This window comes from Scyliorhinus torazame, chromosome 14 (genome assembly GCF_047496885.1).
Source record: "Scyliorhinus torazame isolate Kashiwa2021f chromosome 14, sScyTor2.1, whole genome shotgun sequence".
Taxonomy (NCBI): Eukaryota; Metazoa; Chordata; class Chondrichthyes; order Carcharhiniformes; family Scyliorhinidae; genus Scyliorhinus; species Scyliorhinus torazame.
The window spans coordinates 95,402,095-95,427,836 of record NC_092720.1 but is presented as its reverse complement, the minus strand read 5'-3'; the positions used below and the strand labels follow the sequence as shown (position 1 = coordinate 95,427,836).

The 25,742-nt window shown below is 43.9% G+C and overlaps 1 protein-coding gene across 7 annotated transcripts in view; it reads right to left on the bottom strand.

Moving 5' to 3' along the window:
* Positions 1-25,742, bottom strand: part of dock10 (dedicator of cytokinesis 10) — a 526,558-nt gene that overhangs the window by 315,109 nt on the left and 185,707 nt on the right. The window lies entirely within an intron of this gene.

Here is a 25,742-nt window from a genome sequence, read left to right as displayed (position 1 = left end):
TGATATTTGTGAGAAGTAGAATGTTTCCAAATTTCCATGCCTTCGCTGATAATTATTTCTTGAACAGATTCGTCGCAATAGTTTTTCATAAAATTTATAAAATGTTGCAACATGCCTGCAGCTTCTTGGTTTCACAACTACTGTCAAAGATTAAACTGCTTTATCGAGTGTCAATTGCAGATTGAAAACTTGCCATCACCTTGGATCTTAAATTCTGTAAAATGGCTTCAATAGATCAAAGGGATTGGGAAAAAAGAAAGACTTCCATTTATATAGGACCAGTCATGACCACTGGATGTCTCAAAGTGATTGGCAGTCGGTCAAGTACTTTTGAAGTGCAGTCATTGTTGTACATAAGAGAAGCGGCAGCCAATTTATGCGCATCAAGCTCCCACAAACAGCAATGAAGGCCAGAATTTTCCAGCCTGCCCACGGCGGATTATCCCACAGGGCTCGCTTTTGGCCACCGATGGAATCTTCCAATCATGCTGAAGTCAATGGCAATTTACATGGCTCGTCCGTCCCGGCACTGAGGAACGTGGGTCGACTTCAGGACTGGAAGATCCGGGCAATGGGAAGGACCAGAAAATCCCACCGACTGTAATGAGCAGATAATCTGTTCTTGCAATGTTGATTGAGGAATAAATATTGGCGAGGTTACCAGGGATAACTTCCAGCGACTCTTGGAAATACTGCCACTGGATCTTTTATGTCCAAGGATAGGTGCTGCCTCAGTTTAACATCTTGCCTAAAAGGCGACAAGTACCCGGGTTCGGCCCCGGGTCACTGTCCATGTAGAGTTTGCTCATTCTCCCTGTGTCTGCATGGGTCTCACACCCACAACCCAAAGATGTGCACGGTAGGTGGTTTGGCCATGCTAAATTTCCCCTTAATTGAAATACATACATACATAAAAACAATAATATTTATATTGTGAAATTCCTAAAGGTTACATCGTAAACTTCCTACAGGCCTACACAATTGTAAATTAATCCAATTATTGCCAACAAGTGAAACGGTAAACCAAAGGCCAGTCTGATTTCTTTCCCAGGACCCTCAGGAGCTCTGAAACCCAGGGGGTGGTGACCCTCCAAAGATGTGCAGGTTAGGTGGATTGGCCATTCTAAATTGCCCTTCGTGTCCAAAAAGGTTAGGTTGGGTTATGGGGATAAAGGGGAGAGGATGGAGTTGTGGGGCTTGAGTAGGGTGCTCTTTCCAAGGGCCGGTGCAGACTCGATGGGCTGAATGGCCTCCTTCTGCACTGTAAATTCTATTCTATGATACAGGCTTTAGAGAGGGTGCAAAAACTATTTATGGGAATGGTTCCAGTGACGGGGGACATAAATTAACTAGATAGGTAGGCTAAGTTGCTGTTCTTCTCTTTCGGAAAGAAAAGATTGAGAGGAGATTTGATTGAGATGTTCAAAATCATATGAGGCTCAGATAGAATCAATAGGAGGAAATTTTTCTGATTATCAAGGCGAGTGGGTGGGGTGGGGGTGGGGGGGGGGATGCAATGGAAAGGTTGAGACTCAGAGAACCCCTTTTTAAGGTGATTGGAAGGAGAAGCATCTGCGACATGAGGAATTTTTTTTTTTTTCACGCAGTGTGTGGTTAGGAGTTGGAATGTATTACCCGAAAGTATGGCGGAGGCAAATTCAATCATGGTCATCAAAAGTGAATTGAATGAGCACCTGAAGGGAGAATAAAATGCATGGCCAAGAGGCAAGGGGAGGGGAGTGGAACTGGCTGATCTGCTCTTGCAGAGAGCCAGCACAGTTACAACAGGCAAAATGGTCTCTTTCTTTGCTGTATGATTCTATGAAGGAGGATCTGAAAATAAAGAAGGACACTGGAAGTTATTTGTGTGTTTCAGAACCTAGGCTCAGCACCAAGCAGCTCTAAACCCCTGATGTGGGAATAGCACTTTAAAGTATTTTGCGATGTATTTTATGCTGAACATAATGGACACAAATTTAGGTTGAGGACGATAAGCAGTTAATCTGTCCATACTTAAATTTCAAAGTCAGTATAATACTGCACTTTACAGTTTCAGCACCATCACTCAGTCTGTATACAATTTCTGCTGCTGGGTGATGACTCTGCCAGATAGTTGACATCAGAGGAAGGAGCCAGGCTCACATTGATGTCTCCTTGGAACCCCAAAGTTTCATTTTTCTGCCTAGCGTTTAACCCACCTGGCATCATCCTGCTCTCCCAGTAAAGTACTAACAAGAAGTGCATCAAGACCCGAGAGCTAGCTGCACCTCACCAGATAGCTAAATGGACATTAGAATTGTGATATGATAGTGATGAGGATAGTCTTAGAACACAAAGGTTTTCAACAAAGGCTGTTCGATCAATACTCCACCTTAATTTTGAAGTTTAAATGTTGGCAATAAAGAGAATAGATGAAATTTTAACTCACTCAAACTCAATTCACCTAAACAGTTCAAATTGGGCCCATTTTGTGAAGTATAAAAGTATAAATCTGAAGTATAAAAGCCTTTTTGCATATCTCTATTATGTATAAAATCCATTCACAAACATCTTAGAAGAAGAGCGTGATTTACTGCATCAGTCAATTATTGCTGCCCATAATAGCACAGATTATAAAATGCCATATTAGTTGTCCTTAGTTTTACCTTCTTGGACCTGAATAGTCTAGCCTGCTCCTCATTCTCACTCATGTTCCTGTTGTCGCTCAGTAGTGAAAAGTCCCTTAGCTTTGAGGTGCAGTAGGGCAGCACGGTGGCGCAGTGGTAACACTGCACTCTCACGGCGCCGAGGTCCCAGGTTCGATCCTGGCTCTGGATCACTGTCCGTGTGAAGTTTGCACATTCTCCCCGTGTTTGCGTGGGTTTCGCCCCCACAACCCAAAGATGTGCTAAGTAGGTGGATTGAACACGCTAAATTGCCCCTTAATTGGAAAAAATGAATTGGGTGTCGTGTTGGGTGCTCTGCTACACAGACGAACCAACATGGTTGCGGGAGGTTTTATTACTAACAACATTAACATTTGTAAACTGGTTACTGTGGTTCGTTCATTACCCTCTGACCTGTGGACCCAGCCCTAACACTATATTGGAGAGGCACTCAGCACATGGTGAATGTCTGAGTGGCTTGCTGTGAGCTCTGTGCCCTGAGCTGTCTCCTGCGAGAATGAATGAGAAGTGTCGTGTTCCCCGTTTTATAGTGTGTCTGCTCTTGCTTGTGATTGGCTGTGATGTTGCATGTGTATTGATTGGTCCGTTGATCTGTCCATCAGTGTGTATGTGTGTTTGCACCATGATGTTTATCCGAATATCATGACATTGGGTACTCTAAATTTATTTTTTAAAAAGCTTTGAGGTGCAGCACAAGAAAGGGTACAGCTGATAATCTGCCAATATCTCCAGTGGTCAGCACATTATTGCAGCACCTGTGGGAGGATATGTTGGGATGGGTCAACTCAACAAAGGGGAAATTGATGTCATAGATATCCTAGAGCAGTGATATTAAGAAACAGCTGAAATCACTGGATACTGCAAAGGCTCTGATCCCTTTCAGCAGTACTACTAAGGACTTGGGCTCTCGAACTTGCCACGCCCCTAGCCAAGCTGTTCCAGTACAGCAAGAACACTGGCATCTACCCAGCAATATGGAAGATTTCCCAGGTACACAAATATCAAGTCAAATCCAACCCAGCCAATAACCATCCATCAATCTAGTCTTGATCATCAGTTTGGTGATGGAAGGGATCATTAACAGTGCTATCAAGCAGCACTTGTTTATCAATAACCTGCTCACTGACGCTCAGATTGGGTTCCGCCAGGGTCACTCAGCTCCTGACCTCATTACAGCCTTGGTTTCAGTAGAGGAAAAAGAGCTGAATTCCAGAGCTGAGGTGGGAATGACTGCCCTTGACATCAAGACAGCATTTGACTGAGTGTGGCATCAATGAGCCCTAGCAAAACCAGAGTCAATGGGAATCAGTGGGGGAATTCTTCACTGGTTGGAATCATACCTTGCACAAAGGAAGATGATTATGGTTGTTGGAGGTCAATCACCTTAGCTCCAGGACATCACTATAGGAGTTCCTCAGGGTAGCGTCATAGGCCTAACCATCTTCAGTTGCTTCATCAATGACATTCCTTCCATCGTAAGGTCAGAAGTGGGTATGTTCGCTGATGATTGCACAATATTCAGCACCATTTGTGACATCTCAGATAATGAAGCAGTCCATGCACCTTGCAAACCATGACCACCACCATCTAGAAGGACATGGGAAACATGGGAATACCCATACTTGGAAGTTTCCCACCAAGCCACTCAGTCTCCTGACCTGGAACTATATCCGTTCCTTTACTTTCGCAGGGGCAAAATCCTGGAGCTTCCACCCTTACAGCATGTACCTACATGACATGGACAGTAGCAGCTCAAGGCAGCAGCTCATCAAGGGCATTTAAGGATATGCAATAAATGCCGACCTAGCCAGCAAAGCCCACATCACTTTAATTAATATAAAAAAGGTAATGTTTTTAACTTTTAACTTTGCTTGATCATGTTGAAAATATTATTTAGATTCAGGAAAAAATTGTTTTTTACTTTGTAATTATTACATTTTAAAACATCAACATGTAATAGCCTGATTTACATTTCATCTCTGCTTTTTAAATGTTTCCCTCTATTGAAATGTTATCTTATGATTAATTTATTCATACCATGTGTACCCATAAAGACAAAGGAAGTGGGGGCAGTGGATTGCTTGATCCATTGTGGATTCCAAATGCCCCAAACGAAAGGTCAAAAATCACTATGTTCTGTGACAGCATGACCCAGATCCTTTCATGTATCTCCAACATTCACTTACTTAGGAGGCAGATGGTTTAAATTATAACAATCCAATTTTCAACTAGAATCTTAATATATTTACTGTTTTATATATTTCTATCCTTTTGAGTGATGTGGACGTGGCTGGCTAGACCAGCATTGTTGCCCATCTAATTGCTCTTGAGAAGGGCGTATATAATTAGTTATATGTATTTGCAGAATATAATAATGTGTGTTGTATTGTAAATCCAGGGCTATTTTTTTTACTTGATGGCTTTCTTTGTACCACTAGGTTTCCTGGACCCTTTGCTCAGTGGCTAGGTAATAATATAAGAGAATGCCTGTCTAATGTGCCATCATCATAATTTGTTTTACCGATTGCTAGATATGCCAAGCATTGAATCTATCAACATCCTTAAATCTATTTAGATATCAGATACTAAAACACTGGGAATGTAGTCATTAAAGTCATGCTGAAACAAGAGTGTTTTAAAGGAAAAAGGCTTTATTGTAACCCCTTCTAAAACACCACTGTGGTAACCTGCATCTGCTGTGCCAATTTGTGAAGATCCAGTTTTTCCTGTATATACCCTGAAGAATCAGACTCTTGATGAATATATTAATACTTCATGTATGTCAAAATGCTACCAAGACAGAACATCCTCCCAGATGGAAATGGTTGTATCCTGTAAGAAAGCACCTTCAAAATGTCTTTCTTTTGAACTTAACAATTCGCTTGCATCCAAGATTTAAAAAATACTCCAACACCCAAAATTGGATCCTTCGGTGTTTCTCTTTGACTTGAAAACTGCAGCAGGCAATGAAATTCAAATTGATTTCCAAGAAAAATTAGCTGCTTTGTAAATTGAAGAGCCCTATTAAAGTCTGACTGGGGAAGTACACCTTTAACAGCCACCAACAAAATAAAAAGAAAACACCAAGGAGTCAGTTAAGATGAAGAGACAGGATGTGGCTTGTGAGGTTTTATACAGAATTTTAAAAATACTGTTCAAAAGTATCAGTGGTTTTGGAGCTCATTAACAGGTCATTTGTTGTCCTTCTTTTTAAGAAAAACACATAATCATTTACAGATTAAAAGCAGTTGCATCTCATTGTGGACTTCATATCAGATTTTAACCTTCGGGCTTTTGACTGATTTGTGTCTGGCAGATCGGCAGTTGCAGTAGACAATTCAAGCATTAACCTTAACTTCCTGTTGCCAGCAAATTGCAATACATGAACTGATGGTTTAAGAGCTTCAATCACTTTCTGCTTTTGTGGTTATGGCACAGAGCAGTGCATTCTGGGAGTAGACACCAGCACATTGTCAGGGCTGCATAAGGGGCATGTATAAAGGTATTAACACAAAGTCTCTCATTACATTGCTTAGAGTGAATCAGAAGATGTGCTTTTTTGTGATAACAGATGACACATATGTTGCATAATGGCAGTCCGAAAGGACTTTCATTGCTCTTAGCTAAACAATAACAACATCACCAGAATAGGAGATATTGAGTCTTTTTATTCTTATCAGGCAAATATAAATCAGGTGCAATAAATAACAATAACTTATATTGACATAGCGCCATTAACATTGCTAAACGACCCAAGGCACATCATAGGAGCACTATCAAACAAAAGAGACATTTTGGAGGTGGGAGAGCTGAAGAGGATTAAAGAGAGATGGAGGAGTAAGGCCTTAAGAGGGATTTGAGAACAAGGGTGAGAACTTCAAAATCGAGACATTGTTTAACTTGGAGCTGAGGTAGGTCAGCCAGCATACAGATGAACAGGACTTGGGGCTGGATTCTATGTGGTGATGGTGGTTGAAGAGTCTGGGCCATGCCAGCCTCCATCGGCCCGGGAAGCCACATTCAGATGGCAGGCAGTTCTCCAACCACAACAGTGCAACTGAGAGCAGTGGTTATTGCTGCGACTGCAGCTAATTTTTCTTGGAAATCAATTTGAATTTCATTGCCTGCTGCAGTTTTCAAGTCAAAGAGAAACACCGAAGGATCCAATTTTGGGTGTTGGAGTATTTTTTAAATCTTGGATGCAAGCGAATTGTTAAGTTCAGAATAAAATTAGAGGCATGGCACACCCACCACCACTGATTGCCCGCCCCCACCCCACACCTTCAAACAAAATTTTATAACCCCTCTGTCGTGTTGGGTGTTCTGATGCACAAATGATCCAACACGGTTTTAGATGGTACAACTCTGTTTTATTGTCTAATCAACGGTAACAACTTAACTACTGGCTTGGGTACGTGCTTCACCAGCTAACCTGTGGACCCAGCCCTATCACTATCTTAGTGAGGCACTCAGCACATGTCTGAGTGGCGTGCTGTGAGCTCTGTGCTCTGAGCTACCTCCTGGTAGCATGAGTGGGAACTGTGGTGTTCCCTGTTTTATAGTGCGGGTGCTCTCACTGGTGATTGGCTGCGATGTTATGTGTGTGCTGGTTGGTCCAACTGCCTGTCCATCAGTGTGTGTGTGATTGCACCATGATATGGATATCATGACACCCTCCCCCACTTGCCAGCTCATTCCTGTGGGGATCATAGAACTCCAGATTGGGTCCAGATAATAGTCACGACAGAGGGCTTCTCCATCATGGGAAAAATAGCGGAAGTGCCTGAGAATGTTAGTCCTGCCCCTGAACATGACCCCCCCCCCCCCCCCCATTTTCACAGGGGCAACAATGGGGCAATTTGTGTTCCACACATGTGCAGTTTATGGCGGCAGCTGACCATTTCAGTCATTATTTGCCTCTGTGCAAGTCAGATTTTGGAAGGCCAGGAATGTGAAAGCTGAAGCATAAAGAATGGACCTGGGAAGAGCTCGTCTGAACTTTGTACATTCATTTGGATAGCTAGGATACCCCTTTAGATCTGATTCTGGGACACCTTTGGGGAGGGACTTTGTTAAAAATAGGTATGAAAATGGGTAAATATTACATAAACTCATTCACTGTAATGCTCGTCAAAAACACCTGTCAAAATTAACCGTCAAAAGTGTCAAGAGGAACAGCCAAAAACACCTGGAAAAGGGAGCTGTCATCGTAATAAAAATCATGGGCGGGCGTGGTCGGAGAATCGCCGGCGGGCCACGCGAATCACGCCACGCCGCCCCGACGCCGGCACGCGATTCTCCACAGAGCAGGGAATCGGCACCATTGGCACCGTCGTAGTTGGTTCTCCAGCCCGGATGGGCCGAGCGGCCGTAAGAAAAGAGCCGAGTTCCGCCGGCGCCATTCTAACCTGCTCTGGGCCGGCGGGACCTCGGCGTGTAAGGGTCGGGTGGCAGCCTCTGGTGGGGGGGGGGGGGGGGGAGGGGTCCGACCCTGGGGGGACCTCCGATGTGGCCTGGCCCGCGATCGGGGTCCACCGATTGGCGGGCCGGCCTCTGTGGCTGGGGGCCTCCTTTCCTCTGCGCCGACCCCTGTAGTCCTGCGCCATGTTGCGTCGGAGGTTGAAGGAGGTCACTGCGCATGCGCGTGTTGGCGCCGGTGCCACTGCGCATGTCCTCGTTGGTGCCGGCGCAACTGTGCATGCTCGGATCCCGCGGCGTACAGTTCGCGCCGGGATCTGCAGCTGGAGTGGCGCAAACCGCTCCAGCGCCGTGCTGGCCCCCTGGAGGGGCCAGAATTTGTCGTGGGAGCGGCCCGTTCATGCCATCGTAAAACGCGATGGCGTTTACGACGGTGTGGACACTCTGCCGGGGGAGAATCCCGCCCCATGTCCTTTAAATCTTAAAAAATATCTGGTGTTAAAAATCACAGTGCTTGCTGTTTCACTTTGTCTCTTGTCATAACCCTGAGGACAACCATTGCTAGATTACTGCTGCATGATTGATTTAACAACTATCCATTTTCACAGTAGGGGCCTTTCATTTCACAGCAAAAAGTGATAAAAGATCCTTTGAAATGGAACTATAAATTCCAATGCTTGTTGCTATCAGGGATTGTGCAGTTGATAAAACCTTTGTTGTTTCAAGGCTTTATGTCTTTGCAGGATACAAATGTAGTAAATGGCTTTTCATGAATGAGAGTGTTTTTTTCAATTTAGTGAGTTCTGCAATAGACTTTGGAACTTTATTTTTTTTCTTCTCTGCAGGGGTCCTGAGGTCCACTGCTGTTGGGTACTGGGTGAGTTGGCACAGTAGGCACAAGGCATAGGGTGGTGGATGTGGGGCATGAGTTGGCAGTAAGTTGGTGTGGGGCTATAAAGGGCAACGGGGAGTGGAAGAGGGGCATAAGTGGACATGGAGGGTATGTAGGGGTGGGAGGGCTATCGGGGTCGGCACAGGGCTTGAGATGGCATGGACTGGCATGGTCGGGGCTTGGGAAGTGTGTGTGTGTGTGGGGGGGGGGGATTTGGGGACTGCATGCCCTGATTTTTAATCTATCACCTCCACCCCCCCTCCCCCGCCGCACCCCTCCAAAGACTGAGAATCCAATGTCTGCACAGTCATTTTTAAAAGCAGGAAATTTGTGTCCTGCTGAGCATGAAGGCATGGAGCAGAGCTTTGGGTGATCTCAGGTTTATGGAGAGTAAGTTGTGGGAGGTCAAACAGAAATATGTTGGAATACTCAAGTCTCAAAGTAACAAAGGCATGAATGAGGGTTGCAGCAGTAGATGAGCTGAGACAGGGGCAGATTCTGACAAAACTAAGGACATGGAAATAGGTGGCCTTAGTGATGGCACAGTTAGAAGGTCATCACAGGATCAAATATGACAGCAGTGTGGTGAATAGTCTGATTCAGCTTCAGAGGGTTAACAGGGAGAGAGATGGCGTCGGTGGCAAAGGAATGGAGTTTGTGGTGGGGACCATGTGGGAAAATAGAAAAAATTTACATCATCAGAAAGCACAAGATGCATAACTGAACTGGAATTACAACAGGTCTCGCACATCCAATCCTGCCCATGGCAAATGAGGGAAGAAAATACATTTGTAGCATATAGAATTGGAAGTGACATCATCTGAGGCCTAGAAGCAGAAGTAGTTGCATGGTGCCACTATTCATTCTCTTAAAAGACAAAATAAATGGGAAAAGGTACATGAATAGGCAATAAGGACAGTTGCTCTCAATTGTTATAATGATAAATTTAGAGTACCCAATTCTTTTTTTCCAATTGAGGGGCAATTTAGCGTGGCCAATTCACCTACCCTGCATATCTTTTTGGGTTGTGGGGTGACACCCACGTAGATACAGGAAGAATGTGCAACTCAACACGAACAATGACCCGGGTCTGGGAGCGAACCCGGGTCCTTGGCACCATGAGGTAGAAGTGCTAACCACTGCACACCATGCTGCCCACAATCATTGTCATTTACACATGAGTAAACTAACCCAACAATTACCCTCACAACCTGGTTTACTATGGCAGAAATAAATATACAATGGGGGCAATTTCATTTTTTTTCATGGGGTATGAGCAAGGCCAGCACTTGTTGCCTTTCCCTAATTACCCTTCAACTGAATGGCTTGCCAGGTCATTTCAGAGGGTATTTAAGAATCCACAACATTGTTGTAGAGCTGGATCTGGAGTTACATGTAGGCCGGATCGTGTAAGGATGGCTGATTTCCCTCCCTAAAGGACATTAGTGAACTAAATGGGTTACAATGAAAATCAAAAATGGCTTTCATGGTCATTATTAGACTTTCTTTTAAAATTAAATTTAAATTTCATCATGGTAGGATTTGAACCCAGGTCCCCAGAGTACTACCTTGGGTCTCAGGATTACTAGTCCAGTGACAATACCACTAGATCACCACCTCCCTGAGGAAAGCACCTTCTTCATGGTAAATGCCTCGGTAATGAAACACTGGGCAGAGTCTTTTTAGCCCCCTGGAGGTGGCTTTGGAGGTGTGTGTGTTGGGCGGGGGGAGGGGGGAGAATAAATTTGGAAAAGTTGGCTCCTCAATGCATTCCCAACTCCATGCACATTGGCAGGGGTTGGACTCAAAACAGCAACAGCTATCCCAGCTAGATAATTTGGGGAAGTTAAGTATCAGTTAGAAAGGTTAAATCAAATACTATGAAATCTTGTGGACAGCAGACATACCCCCCGAACGTGTCAACCCAGGACAGGGTGGAGGGTGCAATCTTATAACTTCTCAAGCTGTGCAGAAGCTCAGCAAGCAGCAAAAGACCAAGCTGCTGCCTGGCCATATTGGTGCTTTGTCATTGCGTTCTGAAATAGTGGGGACAGCTGTTCCACGGATGTTAATAGTGTTGCAGTACAATGCTTCCACTACAACAGTCTGTCCCTCAACAGTACTCCTGCTCATTTCACTGTGGGGACTGCTGGCCTCCATTTGTGTGGGCTGTGATGTCGGGCATTCCTTTTTCAGGAACCCGCCCATCATCCTCAACTGGATGGCAAACACGGAAGTGGCTTCTTGGTTCCTGCAAGATTCCCCATGATTGCGTATTTCTGACCAGAGTGGAATCAGAACCCAGAAATAGACCCAACATCTGAAAACTTTTAGAGGTGTTTAAATTCTGACCAATGGGTGCCGAGAAAAGAATAAGTAAGGTCTCGGAATGTGGGTGCAATAGAAGTGGAATTGAAGGTCACTGCTCCCTGAATGCAGAAGTAACCACCATACAGGAAGGACCACGAGACCGGAAGACATAGAAGCAGAAGTAGGCCATTCGGCCAATCAGGTCTGCTCTGCCATTCAATTAGATCATGACTGCTCTGATGTGATAATTCTCAACTCCACTTTTCTGTCTATCACACCTCTGCAGCCCTCTGAGCATTCCACAGATTCAATACCCTCTGAGAGAATATTTTTCTCCTCAACTCTGCTTTAATTGGGCAACCCCTTACACTGAGATTATGCTCTCTGGTCCTAGACTCTCCCACAAGGGGAAACAATCTCCCAGCATCTACCCTGTCAAGCCCCCCGAGAATCCTATATGTCTCAATAAGGTCGCTTCTCATTCTAAGCTCCAATAAGTACAGGCCCAACTTACTCATCCTCTCCTCATAAGAAAATGTCTTCATATCCGGGATCAACCTTGTGAACCTTCTCTGGACTTCTTCCAATGTCAGTATATCTTTCCATAGATAAGGCAAAAGGAAACATAGCAATATGTTTGTCTGTGTTGACACTATTAATATAGTTCCTCAGCATAGAACTGAGAGAATGTTACACTGCCAGATACCATCTTTGAAATGAGACATTAAATTGAAACGCCTCTCAGGGGGCATTTAAAAATCCCATGATACAATTTGAAGAAGAGCTGGGTAGCTCTACTTGCTTTCTTAACCAATATTTTATCCTTCAACCAACATGATTAAATTAACATCGAGCCATTATCTTATTGCTGTTCATTGTCGTGTTAAGCACACTGAGATAACACGGGCTGCAACTGGATGCAGCTATAACTGAAATATACTCCAGACCTTGATGTTAGTTCAATTTTATTTATTGAACCTGTCACACAGTTAGCACAGTTCTCTGTGAGTTCGACTCTCTGCTAACCTAAGTGTGATTACTCTGTCTGACTGAACCAGACTAGCTCTTAGCCACCTGCTGTAGGTGTTATGTGATATATACACCGGACTCACTCTGTAGATGTCCCCAATGGAAAGAGGTGGAGTGTGAGTGCCTCGTGCCTTTTATAGTGGGAAACAACCCCCAATGTTCTGCCTGCTGATTGGTTATGTCCTGTTCTCTGTGCTCATTACCTGCCTGCCTGTATCTCATTATGTGCATATCTGCATATCATGACTCATGAGACCTCGCTATGAGCAATTGGTTGTGTTTACTCTTCAAAAATATTCATTGTTGTAAAGTGTTTTAGGCTATCTTTGAGGTCATGAAAAAGGCTATGTAATTTGAAGTAATGTAGTGTGTTATGAGTCCGGACCAGAACTCCAAATTTGGTGACGGTCCCAGATGAGAACCCAACTATTTGGACTGGTTAAAACTGTGAGGAACTGTTAATGCACCACAGGAGTGGTAACACTTTAATATAAAAACACAGCTTTTATATTAAAACAAACATTAATTTAAATACAGAGTCAAGCACATCAGTGACAAAGAAATAACTTTACAGTTAACAAGTACAACATCTTAACTTGCCTCCTGAAATCTGCTTCTACATTCCAATTAAGCAACACATATATTTCAAATACGACTTATATATAAAGGTGACAACCAGGTGTTATCTGCTTATCTTGGTGCAGAGTCTTTGGAGAGAGAAAATCTCTTTTTAGGACCAAGCTGAAAGCCTTCTGCTCAGCTGAGAGTCCTGGAAGTAATTCCTAGTTTCAGACATATCCCCTCCCATTAGCTACACCAGCTGAACTCAAAGCACACAGCATTCTTTTGTCTGTTACAAAATGTGCTTTGATTTGTTTAGCCAGGCTCAAACTGTTACAACTTTACGTTAACTCTCTACCTGAAAACAGGTAATGAGTTCTAATATATCTGAGCAAAACACTTCCCCTGTAAAAATCACTGACTACCTCGTTTTAAACACTGCTCTAGCAGATAAATTGTCTGAAGCATTTTAATCCAGGTTTTAGTATTACTGCAAAAATACAAAGTATAAAGTAAGACAATTTCTTATATCAATCACCCCTGCCCCCCACTTCAAAAGTGAACCAGCACTATGAAAAGAAGGCTTCATTTTTCTGGGCCTTATCAACGTTAGATGTTCCATTCTTCTCCCTTCTCAAAGTCATGATAGAGTATCTGCAATTAGGTTCTCTCTTCCTGATACCTGTATACCTTTTAAGTTAAATGGATGCAGCATTAAGCTCCATCTAAACAGTCTTGCATTCTGATCTTTAAATTTCTCCAGAAACTTTAAGGGATTATGGTCAGTGTAAATAATCATCTCTGATTAATTATTAGAAACAGAAATGTTAAAATGCTGCAACGATAATACCAAACCCAACATTTCTTTTTCTATTGTCACATACTTCTAGGGATGTATATTCAATTTCCTTGTAAAATAACGAACAGGCCTTACTATCCATTTGTTATCCACTTGTAGTAATATAGCACCGATGCCCACATTGCTCACACCAAGGGCCACCTTAAATTGCTTGTCATAATTTGGTGTCACCAGAACTGGTGCGATGGTCAACACACTAGTCAAAATTTTTTTAAATTCATTTTACGGGATGTGGGCATCGCTGGTTAGGTCAGCATTTATTGCCCATCCCTAGTTACCTTTCCGAAGGTGGTGGTGAGATGCCTTTTTGAATCGCTGCAGTGTAGGTACACCCACTGTGCTGTTCGGGAGGGAGTTCCAGGATGTTGCCCCAGTGACAGTGAAGGAACAGCGATATGTTTCCAGTCAGGGTGGTGAGTGACTTGGAGGGGAACCTCCAGGTGGTGGGGTTCCCAGGCACCTGCTGCTCTTGCCCTTCTAGATGGTTGTGGTCGTGAGTTTGGAAGATGCTGTTGAAGGAAACTTGGTGAGTTACTGCAGTGCATCTTGTAGATGGTACACACGTCTGCCACTGTTCATCAGTGGTGGAGGGTTTGAATATTTGTGGAAGGGGGAGCAATCAAGCAGACTGTTTTGTCCTGGATGATGCCAAGCCTCTTGAGTGTTGTTGGAGCTGCACTCATCCAGCCAAGTTATTTTTTTATTTGTTCATGTAACGTGGGCTTTGCAGGCTGTGTGAGCATTGATTGCCCATCCCTAATTGCCTTTGAGGGGGCAGTTAAGAGGCTGGAGTCACATGTCGGCCAGACCAGCTAAGGATGGCAGATTTCCTTCCCTAAATGACATCGTGAACCAGATGGGTTTTTGCGATAATCGACAATGGTTTCATGGTCATCCTTAGACTTTTAATTTATTGAGTTTAAATTCCATGATCTGCCCTAGTGCGATTTGAACCCATGTCCCCAGATCATCATCCTGAAAAATGGAGAGTATTCCATCGTACTGACTTGTGCCTTGTAGATGGTGGACAGGCTATGGGGGGTCAGTAGGTGAGTTACTCGCCATAGGATTGTACCCTTTGACCTGCCCTGGTAGCCACAGTGTTAATGTGATTAGTCCATTTCAGTGTGTGATCAATGGTAATCCCCAGGATGTTGATTGTGGGGGATTCAGCAAGGATAATGCCAATGAGTTTCAAGGGTGGTGGTTAGATCCTCTCTTGTAGGAAATGGTCATTGCCTGGCACTTGTATGGCATGAATGTAACACGCCACTTGTCAGCCCAAGCCTGGATATTGTCCAGGTCTTGTCACATTTGGACAGGGACTGTTTCATTATTTGAGGAGTCACGAATGGCGCTGAACATTGTGCAGTCATCCGCAAACATTCCCACTTCTGACCTTATGATGGAAGGGAGGTCATTGATGAAGCTACTGAAGATGGTTGGGCCCAGGACACTTCCCTGAGGAACTCCTGCACTGATGTCATGGAGCCGAGATGATTGACCTCCAACCACCACAACCATCTTACTTTGTGCCAGGTATGACTTCAACCAGAGGAGGGTTTCCCCCCGATTACCATTGACTCCAGTTTAGCTAGGGTTCCTTGATGCCATACTCAGTCAAATGCTGCCTTGATGTTAAAGGAAGTCACTCTCACCTCACCTCTGGCATTCAGCCCTTTTGTCCATGTTTGAACCAAGGCTGTAATGAGGTCAGGAGCTGAGTGACCCTGACGGAATCCAAATTGAGCATCCCTGAGCAGGTTATTGCTGACTATGTGCCGCTTGATAGCGCTGTTGATGACTCTTTCCAAATTATCAAATGCCTACTGACATTCTGACGTCCACTGAAATAGCCTGTTCTTTTTCAAACGTTAAGTTCGTCGAGCAATCACACTGCTAAAATTCAGCAAATTAAACCAGCCATGCCCCAAAATCTCAAGACTTCACGTCTTATTGAGGGAATGGGAAACTCGGCAATAGCTTATGTTTTCACATTCTGTGGGGCCAACTGGCCATGTCCAACAGTATAGCCTAAGAATGTGACTTGTGCTTTCACAAGCTCGCTTTTAGTCAAGCTTACCATTAAGCCAGCCTCTTGTCGATTGAACAATTCCTTCAAATGTTCCAAACGTTCCTTTCACGTTTGACTGAACACCAGCAGATCATCTATGTACACAATTCTTTAGTCCGGAAATGATCTTATTGGTTAGTCTTTGGAATGTTGCTGGGGCATCAGTTAGCTCAGTTGACAGGATAGCTGGTTCACGGTGCGGAGCGACAGCAACAGCGCGGACCATTCCAATACCAGCTGAGGTTATCCATGAAGGCCCTCAACTTTGCACCTTGCATCAGGGGTGGAGACTCTCAGGTTAAATCACCACCAGTTAGCTTTCTCTCAAAGGGGAGAGCACTCTATGTTTTTCCAGGACTATGGCAACTTTCATTTCACCACTGGCATTAACACTAATACTTTCTCCCCACGAACAAACCTTCTAATATTCTGATTTCCCATCAGCCTCTTCTTTCATTTCACGCTGTGACACATTTAGATGCTTCCTAACCAACTCACCAGCCCTATTTAATCTCTCCCTAAAGTTTGACAATTGTCCAAAACTGTAGGCGCAGAACTCTGACTCACTAATTTCTCCTCAATCAAGTTAAGTGGTCCTCTTACCTCATGGCCAAAAATCAATTCGAACAGACTTAAATTAGTTGATTCATTAGGTGTGTCCCTAATTGCAACTGGTACCAATAGAGTTTGCACATTCCCCCATATCTGCATGGGTTTCCTCTGGGTGCTTAAGTTTCCTCCTGCAGTCCTAAGATGTGCAAGTTAGGTGGATTGGTCATGCTAAAATGTCCCGTTAGTGTCCAAAGATGTGTAGGTTAGGTGGGGTTACGGGGATAGGGCAAGGAAGTTGGCCTAGATAGAGTACTCTTTCAGTGGGCCAGTGCAGACTCAAAGGGCCAAATGATCTCCTTCTGCACTGTAGAAATTCTATGATTCTAAGGGGTCCCACGCAATCAATTAGGACCCTAGGAAAAGGTTCCTCAAAAGCATAAATGGATCAAGGATGCTGGTTTGTTTACTGTTTGAGGTTTTCCTATCACCTGACACATGATACGTTAAAAGTAAACTACATCCCTATGCAATAAAAATGTTTTTGTATTTTCACTTGGGTTTTCCTTTCTCCTAAATGCCCCCCCCCCCCCCCCACTAGAACCTTATGCACTACCCGCAACACCAACCTTCAATAGCCCACTGGTAATATAACATGATGAACTTCTGTCCATTTCTCATCTGCCTGACTTTGTACAACTGCTTTATCTCTGAATACTCCTGTTGTAACTCCATCAACTTTGCTGAACTGAAGATCTTGGCTTCATCTTCCACCTGCTTTTGTTCTTTATTAACAATCTGGTCCAAGATTGAACCTGATACCTAACTCTCAGCCTCGCTATCTTCATCCCTTGATTTCTCCTCCTCCTGTCTTAACCTGTGGCTTTGTGATTTTGTTACCACTCAATTTACCCAGGAAATGCTTTTTGCAGCACCTCAGTTGTTTGACTGTCCATCTGTATTTCAACCACAGTAGGCATCACTTCTACCTATGATCCAGCTATATCATTACCCAGGATAAACTGTACCCCTGAAAAAGGTAATTTTTCTATTACCCCTATCACCACTTTACCACTTTTCACCGGACTCTCTAACCTTATCTTACATAATGGAACACTACTCACTTCACCATTAATTCCACATAATGCCACCTTCTGAACTACATATCTCCTTATCTCTCACCATTAAAGATTGACTTGATCCTGTATCTGATTTGGTCCTGTATCCCTTAAGATTTCAACCTCCTTACCTACTCTACCTTGTACACGAGTAAATTTTACCCTCACAAATAAAATCTTTAAAAAGATCTGACATCTGTTTATTACCCAACCACTGAACTGGCTGTACACTTTTGCACCTCTTCAGTTGCAACCATGCTTTCTTTTTCTACTTTAATAAACCCTACTGCCTATCCTGCTTTAAGGAGTGTCTTGCCGGTACTTTTCTTAAGCCACCAACACTGCAACTTGTGTCCCCAACATTATTACAATGAAATCATCTGAGTTTTCTTTTCTCTCTTTCACTTTAATAAGTTTCCTTTATAACCTGAGGCAAAATCTCTTCAATATCTCCAACTGTACCTCCTTTGTCTTGACCGCCTGTGGATTTTTCAGTACACCAATTTATATCCTGCACAGACTGAAAATGATGTTGAAAACCAAACGTTGATTTATGAACTAATTCAAAATCATCTGCTATTTCTATTGCCTGTCTAGCAGTCTTAACCCTTTGCTCTTCTACATGAGTTCTCACTACTCACAGAACCATAGAATCCCAACAGTGCAGAAGGAGGCCATTTGGTCCATCGAGTCTTATTAGATGTTCTGAAAGAGCACCTTACCCATGTCCACCATCACGCCCTAGCCCCGTAACCTAAGTTGCACATCCATGGGCAGTAAGGGACAATTTAGTATGGCCAATCCAGCTAACTTGTACATCTTTGAACTGTGGGAGGAAACTGAAGCACCCAGAGGAAACCAAGGAAACCAACGCAGACAATGTACAAACTCCACATAGACAGTCACCTAAGAGCAGAATTGAACCAGGGTCCCTGGTGCTGTGAGGCAGCAGTGCTAACCACTGTGCTACCCAAGTGTGCAAGAAGTGAACCTTTAAATTCCTCCAGAATAATAATTTCTCTAAGAGCTTCATACATTTGGTCTATTTTTAATGTTCTTCACCACCTATCAAAATTAGTTTGGTCAATTCTTTCAAATTCTGTGTAACACTGACCTGATTCTTTACTTATATTTCTAAATCTTTGTCAATAAGCTTCTGGCACCAGTTCATATGCACTTACAATGGCTTTTCTCATCTCATCATAATCCCTAGATACATCCTCTGACAATTATGCAAAAACTTCACTAGCTCGACCTATTAATTTTGATTGAACCAAAAATACCCACATGGTTTTTGGCAAATCAATTGTTTAGCTACTTATTCAAAAGAGATTTTCAAAATGCCTCCACATCCTTCTTGTCAAACCTTAGCAGTGCTTGAACATATTTAAATATATCCCCACTGGGATTTGAACTGGAAAGGGTTACTCCTCCCTCTTGACTTTACTCAACTTCTGCCTTTAACTCCAATCTATTGAATTGATATTCTATATGCCCACCCAATCTTATCCACCTTTCCTTCACCTTTCTCCTCTCTGCTTCCCCTTTCCCCTCCCCCCACATCTACAGTTCATCCTCTGATGTTAGTTTCCCTGCTGTTTGACCTTTCACATCTTTTGTCCTCTCTGGGGACTGCCATTAGCACTCTTTCCCCTTGGTTTCTGTGGCCATTAGCACCTGGTTTCCCTGGGTTTCTGTGGCTATGACTCATCTTTCATTCTCACTCCACAGTATAAATACTTCCCACTTTCTCTGTCTGTTAGCTTTGAAAAAGAGTCATCGGACTCGAAACGTTAGCTCTTTTCTCTCCCTCCAGATGCTGCCAGACTTGCTGAGATTTTCCAGCATTTTCTCTTTCGTTTCAGATTCCAGCATCCGCAGTAATTTGCTTTTATCCAGTGCCTTTCCAACTCCCTCTCCTTCAGGTCTATTTTCTGAAGTTCAAATTCTCTCTCTCTACTGTTTTCCCTTGCTTCTGCTTCTAATTCAAGTTGTCTCATGTCTTTCTCATGTTGCAATTATTTCATTTGTAACCGGATCTTAGATAATTCTAATGATTCTTACCACGGCCCAAGCTGTGTGTCCGGCATTCCTTCCAAATTTAAATGTTGAGCGGTCACTTCAATTATCTCTACGTTCCTTGCCTCTGCAGATAAATTCAATTGCAACTTGCCCACCAATTCCAAAATTTTTGTTTTAACCAACTTTTGTAAACCGCCCTGAATTATTTCTTCAACACCCAGGAAACTCTTAGCCTCTGAAAATGCCATTTTAAAAGTCACTCCCTGGTAAACCGACATGAGTATCAACACCTGAAAGCAACAGCTCCTCACATTCGCTGTCTTTAAATGAATAATTTCAAAGCAAACAAGGAATTATACTTTTTAAATCCAGACCAGAACCCCAATGTTGGTTAAGATCCCTAATTAGAACCCAACTATTTTCATTTGGTCAAACTGTGAGGAAATGTTTCTACACCATAGAAGTGATGACGCTGACCAGCAGACAGCTTTTCTATTAAAACAAACATTAATTTTAACACAGAATAAAGAACATTAGCACGAAGAAATAGCTTTACAGCATCTTAACTTGCTTCCTGAAACCTGCCTCGATATTTCAATTAAGCAAGCCATATATTTCAAATACCACATGTGCATAAAGTTGACACTCTGGTTTTACTTGCTTATCTTGGTGCAGAGTCCTTGGAGAGAGAAAAACTTTTTTTTTTAGGACCAAGCTGAAAACTGCCTGCTCAGCTTAGAGCCCTGTAAGCAACTCCTTTGTCCAGCCAGACCTGGCCTTGCCCATTAGCTACAGCAGCTACACTTAAAGAATACAGCATTCTTTTATCTCTTGTTACAAGATGTGCCTTGATTTGTTTAGCCAGGCTCAAATTGTTACAACATTACATTAGCTCGCTATCTGCAACAGGTAAACTGTTTTTTTTAAAATCTATGAGTAAAACACTTCCCCTGCAATAATCACTGAATACCTCGCTTTAATCACAGCTCTAGCTGACGTACTGTCTTTATGCATTCTATTTTTGAAAATAAATTTACAGTACGCAATCATTTTTTTCCAATTAAGGGGCAATTTAGCGTGGCCAATCCACATCTTTTGGGTTGTGCGGTGAAACCCACGCAAACACGGGAAGCATGTGCAAACTCCACATGGACAGTGACCCTGGGCCGGGATCGAACCCGGGTCCTCAGCGCTGCCATCTGTATGCATTCTAACCTAGGTTTTAATATTATTACTACAAAAATACAAACTATAAGGTGTGAAAATGTATTTATTCATCACAAATATCATTAGCAGCAGTCCACAGAAGACCATTTTACAACTGGTTATCTGGTTGAGGTGCACCACACTGCATCAAGTGTGAGAGAAGGCCAGGAGGTAGGCCTACATAAACTATTACAGCTGGTACGGGAATTGAACCTACACTATTGGCATCATTCTGCACCACACTCTAGCCACCTAGCCAACTAAATAGCCATGCCCCAAGTAATTGCAAGTACTTTCTTTATTTAAATCCTTCATTTCACTGTTTCCAAAGCCACCTGCAGATAAGAGAATGCAGGAAGCAAACACAAAGTGAAACTAGAGCTAAGTGATGCAAATCTTGTGTGAGAGAAAATTATTTCACATTGGAGTGGATTGGATTTGTTTATTGTCACGTGTACCGAGGTACAGTGAAAAGTCTTGTTCTGCGTACAGTTCAGACAGATCATTCCGTACATGAAAAAAAATACATAGGGCAAACATTAAATACACAACGTAAATAAACCGACACAGGGTGAGGCATACAGGAGTGTAGTACTACTAAGTAGAGAAGGTGTGTGAAGAAATCAGATAAGTCCATAAGAGAGTCGTTTAGGAGTCTGGTACCAGCGGGGATGAAGCTGTTTTTGAATCTGCTAGTGCGTGTTCTCAAACTTTTGTATCTCCTGCCCGATGCAAGAAGTTGGAAGAGTGAATAAGCCGGGAGAGAGGGGTCTTTGGTTATGTTGCCCGCATTCCCAAGGCAGCAGGAGGTGTAGGTAGAGTCAATAGATGCGAGGCGGGTTTGTGTGACGGACTGCGCGTTGTTCACGACTCTCTGTAGTTTCTTACGGTCTCTGGCCGATCAGCTGCCAAACCAGGCTGTGATGCAGCTAGATAGGATGCTTTCTATGGTGCATCTTACCAAAGAAGTGGAATCTCTTGTTAAGAGGAAGAAGGAGGCCTATGTGAAGATGAGGTGTGAAGTTTCAGTTGGGGCGCTTGATAGTTACAAGGTAGCGAGGAAGGATCTAAAGAGAGAGCTAAGACGAGCAAGGAGGGGACATGAGAAGTATTTGGCAGGTAGGATCAAGGAAAACCCAAAAGCTTTCTATAGGTATGTCAGGAATAAAAGAATGACGAGGGTAAGAGTAGGGCCAGTCAAGGACAGGGATGGGAAGTTGTGTGTGGAGTCTAAAGAGATAGGCGAGATACTAAATGAATATTTTTCGTCAGTATTCACTCAGGAAAAAGAGAATGTTGTGGAGGAGAATGCTGAGACCCAGGCTATTAGAATAGATGGCATTGAGGTACGTAGGGAAGAGGTGTTGGCAATTCTGGACAGGCTGAAAATATATAAGTCCCCGGGGCCTGATGGGATTTATCCTAGGATTCTCTGGGAAGCCAGGGAAGAGATTGCTGAGCCTTTGGCTTTGATTTTTATGTCATCATTGGCTACAGGAATAGTGCCAGAGGACTGGAGGATAGCAAATGTGGTCCCTTTGTCCAAGAAGGGGAGTAGAGACAACCCCGGCAACTGTAGACCGGTGAGCCTCACGTCTGTTGTGGGTAAAGTCTTGGAGGGGATTATAAGAGACAAGATTTATAATCATCTAGATAGGAATAATATGATTAGGGATAGTCAGCATGGCTTTGTGAAGGAGAGGTCATGCCTCACAAACCTTATCGAGTTCTTTGAGAAGGTGACTGAACAGGTAGACGAGGGTAGAGCAGTTGATGTGGTGTATATGGATTTCAGTAAAGCGTTTGATAAGGTTCCCCATGGTAGGCTATTGCAGAAAATACGGAGGCTGGGGATTGAGGGTGATTTAGAGATGTGGATCAGAAATTGGCTCGCTGAAAGAAGACAGAGGGTGGTGGTTGATGGGAAATGTTCAGAATGGAGTTCAGTTACAAGTGGCGTACCACAAGGATCTGTTCTGGGGCCGTTGCTGTTTGTCATTTTTATAAATGACCTAGAGGAGGGCGCAGAAGGGTAGGTGAGTAAATTTGCAGACGACACTAAAGTCGGTGGTGTTGTCGACAGTGCGGAAGGATGTTGCAGGTTACAGAGGGACATAGATAAGCTGCAGAGCTGGGCTGAGAGGTGGCAAATGCAGTTTAATGTAGAGAAGTGTGAGGTGATTCATTTTGGAAGGAATAACAGGAATGCAGAATATTTGGCTAATGGTAAAATTCTTGGAAGTGTGGATGAGCAGAGGGATCTCGGTGTCCATGTACATAGATCCCTGAAAGCTGCCACCCAGGTTGATAGGTTTGTGAAGAAAGCCTATGGTGTGTTGGCCTTTATTGGTAGAGGGATTGAGTTCCGGAGTCATGAGGTCATGTTGCAGCTGTACAAAACTCTGGTACGGCCGCATTTGGAGTATTGCGTATAGTTCTGGTCACCTCATTATAGGAAGGACGTGGAAGCTTTGGAACGGGTGCAGAGGGGATTTTGCTGACATTGAGGGAAAAATTGTTGTCATTACACCACTCCACTAGGTTCTCTATCTCCCTCCTGTATTCTGATTCATCGTTGTTTGAGATCTGACCACTATGGTCGTGTCGTCAGCAAACTTGTAGATGAATGAATGAAAATGAAATGAAAATCGCTTATTGTCACAAGTAGGCTTCAATGAAGTTACTGTGAAAAGCCCCTAGTCGCCACATTCCGGCGCCTGTTCGGGGAGGCTGGTACGGGAATTGAACCGTGCTGCTGGCCTGCCTTGGTCTGCTTTAAAAGCCAGCGATTTAGCCCAGTTTGCTAAACCAGTGGAGTTGGAGCCAAATTTTGCCACGCAGTCATGTGTGTATAGGGAGTATAGTAGGGGGCTAAGTACACGGCCTTGGGGGCCCCGGTATTGAAGACTATCATGGAGGAGGTGAGATTATTGTTTAGGAGCTAAGTTTAAGGAGTCAATTGCAAAGAGTAATAATTACTTCCCACCTCACCAGCACCCTTAATTGATCTATTTTTTTTTGATAAACAATTTTATTAAGACATTTTGGCACAATAAACAACAATAATAAAAAACAGGGTGCAAAAAACAATCGTTATAGTGCAAGAAACCCAGCTCCCATCCCACAAGGACCAGCCTAACTACCTCCCTAACGTACGTTACCCTAACCCCCTCTCCACCCCCCCCCCACCCCGCCCCACCCTCCCCACCCCCCGCTGATGGTTAATTTTCCGCGAAGAAGTTGATAAATGGTTGCCACCTCCGGGCGAACCCATACAGTGACCCTCTCAAAGTGAACTTAATCTTCTCCAGACCGAGAAAGCTCGCCATATCTGATAGCCAGGCCTCCAACTTCGGAGGTTTTGAGTCCCTCCATGCCAGCAGAATTCGTCGCGGGCTACCAGGGAAGCAAAGGACAAAACGTCAGCCTCTCTCTCCCCCTGGACTCCCGGGTCCTCCGAAACCCCCAAAATAGCCACCTCTGGACTCATCACCACCCGTTTTCAGTACCCGGGACATAACATCCGTGAACCCCCGCCAGTACCCCCTGAGTTTTGGACATGCCCAAAAAAATGTGGACACAGTTCGCCGGTCCTCCCAAACATCTGGCGCACCTGTCCTCAAATCCGAAAAATCTACTCATCCGGGCCACTGTCATGTGGGCCCGGTGGATGACCTTAAATTGAATCAGGCTGAGCTTGGCGCATGTTGCGATCGCGTTTACCCTGCTCAACGCCTCCGCTCATAAGCCCTCTTCTATCTCACCTCCGAGCTCCTCTTCCCACTGATGCTTCAGCTCCTCGGTCTGTGACTCCTCCGCTCCCATAAGTTATTTATATATATATCCAAGGCCCTCCCCTCCCCCACCCATCCACTGGACACTATCCTGTCCTGGATCCCCCTGAGTGGCAGTCGTGGGAAGGACAGAATCTGTCTGCGTAGTGTCATGTGAGAGTACCTGGGGCAGCACGGTAGCATTGTGGATAGCACAATTGCTTCACAACTCCAGGGTCTCAGATTCGATTCCGGCTTGGGTCACTGTCTGTGCGGAGTCTGCACATCCTCCCCGTGTGTGCGTGGGTTTCCTCCGGGTGCTCCGGTTTCCTCCCAAAGCCCAAAGATGTGCAGGTTAGGTGGATTGGCCATGAAAAATTGCCCTTAGTGTCCAAAATTGCCCTTAGTGTTGGGTGGGGTTACTGGGTTACTGGGGATAGGGTGGAGGTGTTGACCGTAAACCTTTAAGAAATGGGTGTTTAAGAAATGTACCTTGAAGAAATGGAGCTGCTCATGTTACTGGAGTGATGTCAGAGTGTGGGTGGAGCTGAGCTCTACTTCTGCTTTTTAGTTTCAGTTTGAGAAAAGCTTGGATGTGTCTGTTTTTTTCAGTGAGCTGCATCTGAAGTAGAGCTGTACTGTTGATGTCTGCCATCCAAAGACTATCTATGGATCACTTGGTGAACCCAGAATTGTAAAAGGTCTCAGTATTGAATGTAAACCTAATGTGCTCCTGTTTGAAGGTTTGTTAAGTCTTTTGGATGTTAAAAGGATAGCATAAAGGGTTACTTAGTGTTCTAGCCTTTGGGGTTGTATTTGAATTAATGGTTGCTTAGATGTTCACTGTTTGTTTTAAAAAGGTTAACTTGAGTTTACAGAAGAAACATTGTTTTGCTTTAAAAAATACTTTTCCATTTCTGCTGTACCATACCTGTGTGGGCCGTGTGCTCCCCATACCACAATTTATTAAACATTGTGGGTCAGGTGAACTCCATGATACACTTTGGGGTTCTCTAAACCCTGGCCCATAAGAGTAGAAAGTCCCTCACCTGCAGGTACCTGAACTCATTCCCTCTCGCCATCCCAAATTTCTCCTCTAACGCCCTCATGCTCGGGAAGCTCCCTTCTAAGAACAAATCCCCCATCCTCTCAATCCCAGCCACCCACCATGCTCGGAACCCACTGCCCATATTCCCCGGGGCAAACCAGTGATTGTCGCAAATTGGGGACCAAACCGATGCTCCCATTCCCCCCACATGCCTTCT